The sequence below is a fragment of the Lolium perenne genome, chromosome 6 (genome assembly GCF_019359855.2).
Source record: "Lolium perenne isolate Kyuss_39 chromosome 6, Kyuss_2.0, whole genome shotgun sequence".
NCBI classification, from domain to species: Eukaryota; Viridiplantae; Streptophyta; class Magnoliopsida; order Poales; family Poaceae; genus Lolium; species Lolium perenne.
In genome coordinates, this window is record NC_067249.2 from 76,574,133 (window position 1) to 76,580,733 (window position 6,601).

Genomic DNA, 6,601 nt, shown 5'->3' on the forward strand with positions numbered 1-6,601 from the left:
CCTAGATCGCAAGATGCGATCTAGGCAGCATGATGCTTACCCGGAAGAAACCCTCGAGACGAAGGAGTTGGCGATGCGCCTAGATTGATTTGTGTTGAACGATGGTTGTTGTTTATTTCATAAACCCTAGATACATATTTATAGTCCAGGGGACTTTCTAACGTGGGAATAATCCCTACCGTGCACGAGACAAACTCTACCTAACCGACACGTATCCTACTATATTACAGATACACGGGCCAACTAGCCCAAACTTTGCATAACAGGCCGATTCACGTGTTTCTTCCTTGTATATTCTTCAAATCCATCTTGATCGCGGCCCACCTCTGACTCGGTCAAATTCTGGTGATAACAGTATCAGAGCCATTGTTTGACCTTAGGAGACCCTAGTTAGAATGGACGTCTGAAAAACTTAGTTTCAAAAACCAATGAAGTGAATATTTGTGAAAACTTGTTCCTACTCTTATCCTTGAGATCTTTTGCAAAAAAATGAGAAATCTATACTTTACTTTCTTTACAAGCCTACCTAAAATGTTGCACACTTGACTACTTCTTTAACTTACTTATCCTAATTGCTCACAGATGAAGTACCAATGGGAGTCCTATCAGCTTGGTCCCGGAGGCGACCTAAGGTTCGAAAAGGAGTTGAAGCAACTAGTGGACTATCTAGGACACCCGTATCCCGAGTTCTTCGGAATACCCCTCAACAACCACTCCGGAGAACCACCTCGGTGGGACGTTTCTACTGATCTACGAAGGAAGCTTGATGCCCCGGTATGGGAAACCATCTGGATTTCTGTAACGGGAAACACTTGGAAGGAAGGACTAGTCAAAGCTATGCAAGAAGCAATTTCCCGTCTGTGTGGACAAAATGAGGACAAGATCAAGAACACTCGTTTCATCTACTACCCAAGACATGACTCCATGGGAAGACCGATGACCATGCCCCCACCCCCGGAGATGAACCCCTATGTAGCACATCCGGACTTCAGGCAGTACAAAACCCGCAGGGATTTGGACAACGCCCTCGCCTCTCGCCAAGCACATCACCCGTGATGAAGAAGAATCCACCCGGAAGAGTAGTATCACCCCAGCACTTAAGTAGGTGTGAGTTGTATCAGGATCCCCTTGTATCGTAGAGCGAATGAATGGTTCTTCAAACCAACGGTGTGTTAAATTTGTAATGTGTGATGTTTGGTATGAATGAAAAAGTGTTGCTGGTTTTTACCCCCTCAACACTACTCAAGTTTTCAAGTTTTGAACTTTTTGAACTTTAACTCAAACCAACCATAGAAATTTCCTCTCTTATCTCATCATCTACCTCAATCTTCAGATGGCCCCTCCTACCCGCAACAACTCCCGTGCCCAGACCAACCAGCTGCACATTGAGCACGCCAAGAGGACTGACACCATCAAAATCCTTGCAATGGAGCGCAAGGCACTTCGCCATCAGCACGCCAAGAAGGACTACCTCATTGCTAGCCTCCGCGTAAGGATAGCATCACTGGAGCAGCTCATCCTAACACCCAACCAGGCCCCCAGAAGCAAGTCCACTGTGACTTGCTACGCATGTGGTGTTACTGGGCATTACTCTAATAAGTGCCCGATGAAAGCCGCCAACAATGCCCCAAGGACTGGAAGCAATGCTGTACCTATTGCCCAAAAGGACAAGTCAACGGTAACCTGCTATGAATGTGGAACTGTGGGTCATTACTCCAATGAATGCCCCAATAAGCTTGCCAAGATTGCCGCCAACACCGCTGCACCTACACAGCAGCAGCGCCGTATCGCAACTAGAAGAAAGTTTGCTCCAAACTACCCGAACAACCGCAATGGTCGTTACTACTGCATGAAGGCCACCGAAGCACAAGAAGCACCTCAGGCCATGCCAAGTATGTTCCCTGCTAAATCATATCGCCCAATCTCTCTTAGGAACCTAACTTCTCTTAAAATCTCGGGACGAGATTTGTTTAAGGGGGAAGGGTTTGTAACACCCCAAATTTCAAAACAAAGAGAAAATGAATTTCCTTTTTCCAAAAATGAGAACCAACAAAAACTTTTCTTAAATAGGGTGCTATGCTTAGTGCTCCTACCTATTACTTGTGTTTTTGGCCATGAAGAGTGTTATTATGCTTATGTGATAAACCCTAAAACCCTAAAGTGATCAAGTGAAGATCACAAACCAAATAAAATTAAAAGAGAAGGAAATCAAATAAGAAAAACCCTAAACCCTAACCTCCTCAAAAATCCTTTGGATCTATTTTGAGAAACCCAAAATAGAAGAAAAAGACATATGTGGGCATGTAGCCCTAATGTGTAAATTTTGAACCCTACCTTTTCTTACCTTGCTAAATAATGGTGAACCATTGCAAAACTTATTAAACCCTAAACCTCATCCCTCTTGTCATCAATCTTTGAGAAATAAAATAAAAAGGAAAGATCTTATTTAAGAAAAAGGGCATATGCAAGCCTATGGATACTTGTTGAAAATGATGAGCTTTGCCTTGTCTACCTTGAGTAGATAAATTGAAATACCTCAACACACTCAACAAAGCACTTACCAACCAACTCAAGTGTGAAACAAAATAAAATCAGACATATGCATAGAGGCATATGTGCCTATGGCTATTTTTGTAAAACTTTACCCTAGGCCTTTCTACTTTATTTAGAGGATTGGAAAACCTTCATAAACCTTATCTAGTACTTCTCCAACCCAATCCAAAATAAAACAAAAGATTTTAAAAAGAAAGTAATAATGCCATAAGAGGCATATGGGAGCAAAATATCAAATTTGTGAAATTGAGGATCTTGACCCTAAGACTTGTAGTGAATGGTTGGATCACTCCTATATCCCATTTCAACAATCAACAACATCAATTGGGTCAAGCCTAGTCAAATTAAAAATCAAATGCCACATATGCATAGAGGCATATGTGCCACATAGCCATTTTCACCAATTCTTGTCCTATGTACTTCTACCTTGACCAAATGGTGTGAAACCCTATCTAAACCTAATCTAATGTTAAATTGACCCTAACCCATGCCCAAGTAAAGCAAGATGAACACTTTACAAGAATAAGAAAAATTGACATGTCACCTCTCATGTGTTATGGCCATTTTTGAAAATCTTTGAGCAAGACCATTTGAACTGGTTTCAATGGTTTGAAAACGTTTCTTAACTAATAAGAATCACATTAGAGTCAAGACAAGTCAAATCAAATGGAGAGAAATCAAATAGTGAGATAATTCCACTTTCACTCACATACACATAGGGCCAATTTATCAAACCTTGACCTAGGCACCAACCTTGTCTCAAAATGGTTGGAACCTTTTATCCAACTCAATCTAGCACTAAGTAAACCTCACTCTTGTCAAATTGAAGCAAAGAAAAATAAAAGAATAAAAGTTAGAAAATCCCAAAACCCTTACATATGGTGTATGCCATTCTTATAAATCTTGACCCTAGACCATTTTGGCCTTCACCCTTAGTTGAATAATGTTACTAAACACTTATTACAACTTTTGGAATCAAAGAAACACATTTCAAATCAAATCCAAACTCAAAATTGGCTCACATACAATAATGGTCAAATCTGCCATTTATATTCTGGTCACTACTTTGAGCCTCTCTGTTTCAAGTTTTTCAAACTAAACTTTCCCAACTCTTTGCATGTCATCCAAGAGCACATCAAGGTGAACAACTTTGGTGAAGAGCACCATGCAAAAATCATCTTTGATCAATAACTAGGCTCATGCAAAGTTGAGACTTTTTATTATGATCAACAATCTCACCTTGTCATCTTTTGCAATTCTTTGATTTTTAAAATTCCACCACCACACATAGTTGTCTCTGGTCATTTACAACTCAACCAAACCAACCACTCTCAGTTTTTGAAACTATTTGAGCTCAACCAAATTTGGACAAAATTTGTGAAATGCAAATAGGGAACTATTTGACACTATTTCAAATAGTGTCCTACACCCAACCCTAAGTCCCTAAACCCCTCTACCCTGTCCCCTTGTCCCCTCTCTGCCTCACCACCCACAGAAACCCTAAAGGAGCAAGCCTAGCTTGCATGTACATGGCCATGCCGGCCATGTTCCTCCTCTTCTTCTCTCCTTCCTCCCCAGCTCTGGCCACCTTGTCCTCTGGCTCCACCTCACCTCCCTAATGCAGCCTATGCCAACCCTGGTCGGAGAAGATGCCGAGGATGGCCGGAATTCGCTCGCCCAAATCTCCCCAGGCATGCCGATCACGGCGTGGACACGCCCCAGCGCGCCCGTGGACATGCCCTGGCCACGAGTCGCCTCGCCGCAGCACACCTCCCCTGGACCCCCTCTCTGCGCCACGAGCTCCGCCACCTCGCCAGGACCCCGCCAGACACGCGCCGTGCCCCGCGCAAGCGCCGTAGCCGTCGACACCGTCGCCGTTTTCCCGCGAACGCCGCCGCAGACCTGGACGCAATGCGTCGCCACCAGACCGTCCCCCACCTCGCCTTCATGCGCTCTAGCTCCGCCTAGCCGTCACCTACAAGATGCGCCCCCCTAGTTTGCCCCTTCGCGCCTCAGAACGCCGTCGCCATCGTCGACCTTCCCCGCACCCTCGGCCTCTCCTCGCTGCTATATAAGGAGCACCCCTCCCTTCAAATTGAGCACGCCTCTCGACTCCCCTCTCCTCCCTGAGTAGCGTAGCCACCTCGCCTCGCCGCATTGCCCACCAGAGCCGCCCAATTGCTACCTCACCGCCGCTCTGCGTCGCCGAAGCTCGCCGGAGAAGGAGGCCGCCCCAGGAAACGCCACTGCTACCAGGAGGTTCCTCGTCATCGACAACGTCGCTGCGCACCCCTTCGACGATCGCCGGAGCTCCGACGACCGCTCCGACCCCCTACCTCCGCCGCGCCAGAGCTCCCCTCTCATCGTCGACGACGACGACTCACCTCCGTCTGATCCTCCTCTAATCCTACGGCTCGCGATCAAACGTACCGTTTCGGTAAGCCTCCGTCGCTGACATGCGGGCCCCGCTGTCAGTTGGCTCGCAGCGATAGTTGGGCTGCCCCCTGGCATTTTAAATCTTTCGGCCCACTTCTTTTCCCGCCTAGCCCATTTAGCTAAATTCAATTAATTCATTTCAAACAATTTTCAATACTGAACCCCACTTTGAAATTCAATACAATCTGTTTGGCTTGGCCAATTTTAAAAAATTTTATATTGATAGAAAGCTATGAAAAAGATCTACAATATGACACTGGTCCCATCTCAAAATTATGTGTAGAATTAATCTGACAAAAAGAACAAGTCAGGGACTTTTGCACATTCAAATAATTCTTAAAAATCAACCAAAATAGATATTGAGTTGATTCCAACTCCAATAGCTCACATTTGACTTACACTAATTGTTTATGCAAGAAAATGGTGTGGTCACTTTACATGATCATGCCCTAGTTTAAGTAATGGATAATATGGCTAGTTTAACTAGTGGATATTGTCCAAAACTATTAAGTAATTCTTATGAAGTCCTATACTTCATTTAAACTTTGTCTCAAATGAATTCATGTGAAGTGGTCCAAACTCTCTTATATGAAGTACTTAGAGATTTAAAGCCTATGTAGTGTTATTAAATGGAATGAGGTACTCTACCTCATTTAAATCAATTTCTCAAATGATGATGATGAATGGTTGACTTGGGTCAACATGATCTCATGTATGATTGTTTGAGAAATTAAATCTTAAGAAGATTTCCATGAGAGAAAATTATTTCTCAAGAACCATATGGAAATTATCATTTACATATGTAAGGAGAGGAAATTATTTTTCCTCAAGCAACACAACCAATGCACCCTAATTGTAGTAATTGTGAGAATAGAATAGTTGGTGTGAATACAAGTGATGTTTAGAATAGCCAATGAATTGTTGATGATGTTAAATCACCTCAATGGTAGTTGTTAACCTAGTTACAACTATGTGATAAAACTTATGAGAGGTTTTCCTCTCATTTAAATCTTGGTCTCAAGTAATTCAACATGAGGTAGTGACCATGGTCTATATAATCTCATATTGAGTATTTGGTGACATTAAATCACTACCATGTTAGTATTAAATTGCATGAGGTATGGAACCTAATTTAAATCATTTTCTTAAATGATGAGTATGAAGAGGTTGACTTTGGTCAACCTAGGTCATATATTGTTCATGAGAGAAATTAAATCTTAATAAGATAATAAGAGGAAATTATTTTCTCTAAGTAATTAAAAGTAACACCTAAGTTAGTATGAGAGGAAATTATTTTTCTTAAATAAGAGGAACACATCCACCCACTTAATAGTAGTGTGTGATGCTAATTTAAGTTGTGTAAAGCTTGTGTGTGCTTAGTTTAGTATGTAAGTTTGGTATGATGATTGTGTACCCCGTATTCGTATTTTAGACGCTAGTACCGGAGACTATCAGGAGGAGGAGGACTTCTACAAAGAGGAAGGAGAAGAAAACTTGGACCCCCACTTCAACCAAGGCAAGCTAATATTCTTGCAAAGTGCAAAGCCCCTTGGGGAAAGGCACCATGAATCTTACCTTTTCTTACATAAGCCTATCCCAAGTTTATACATTA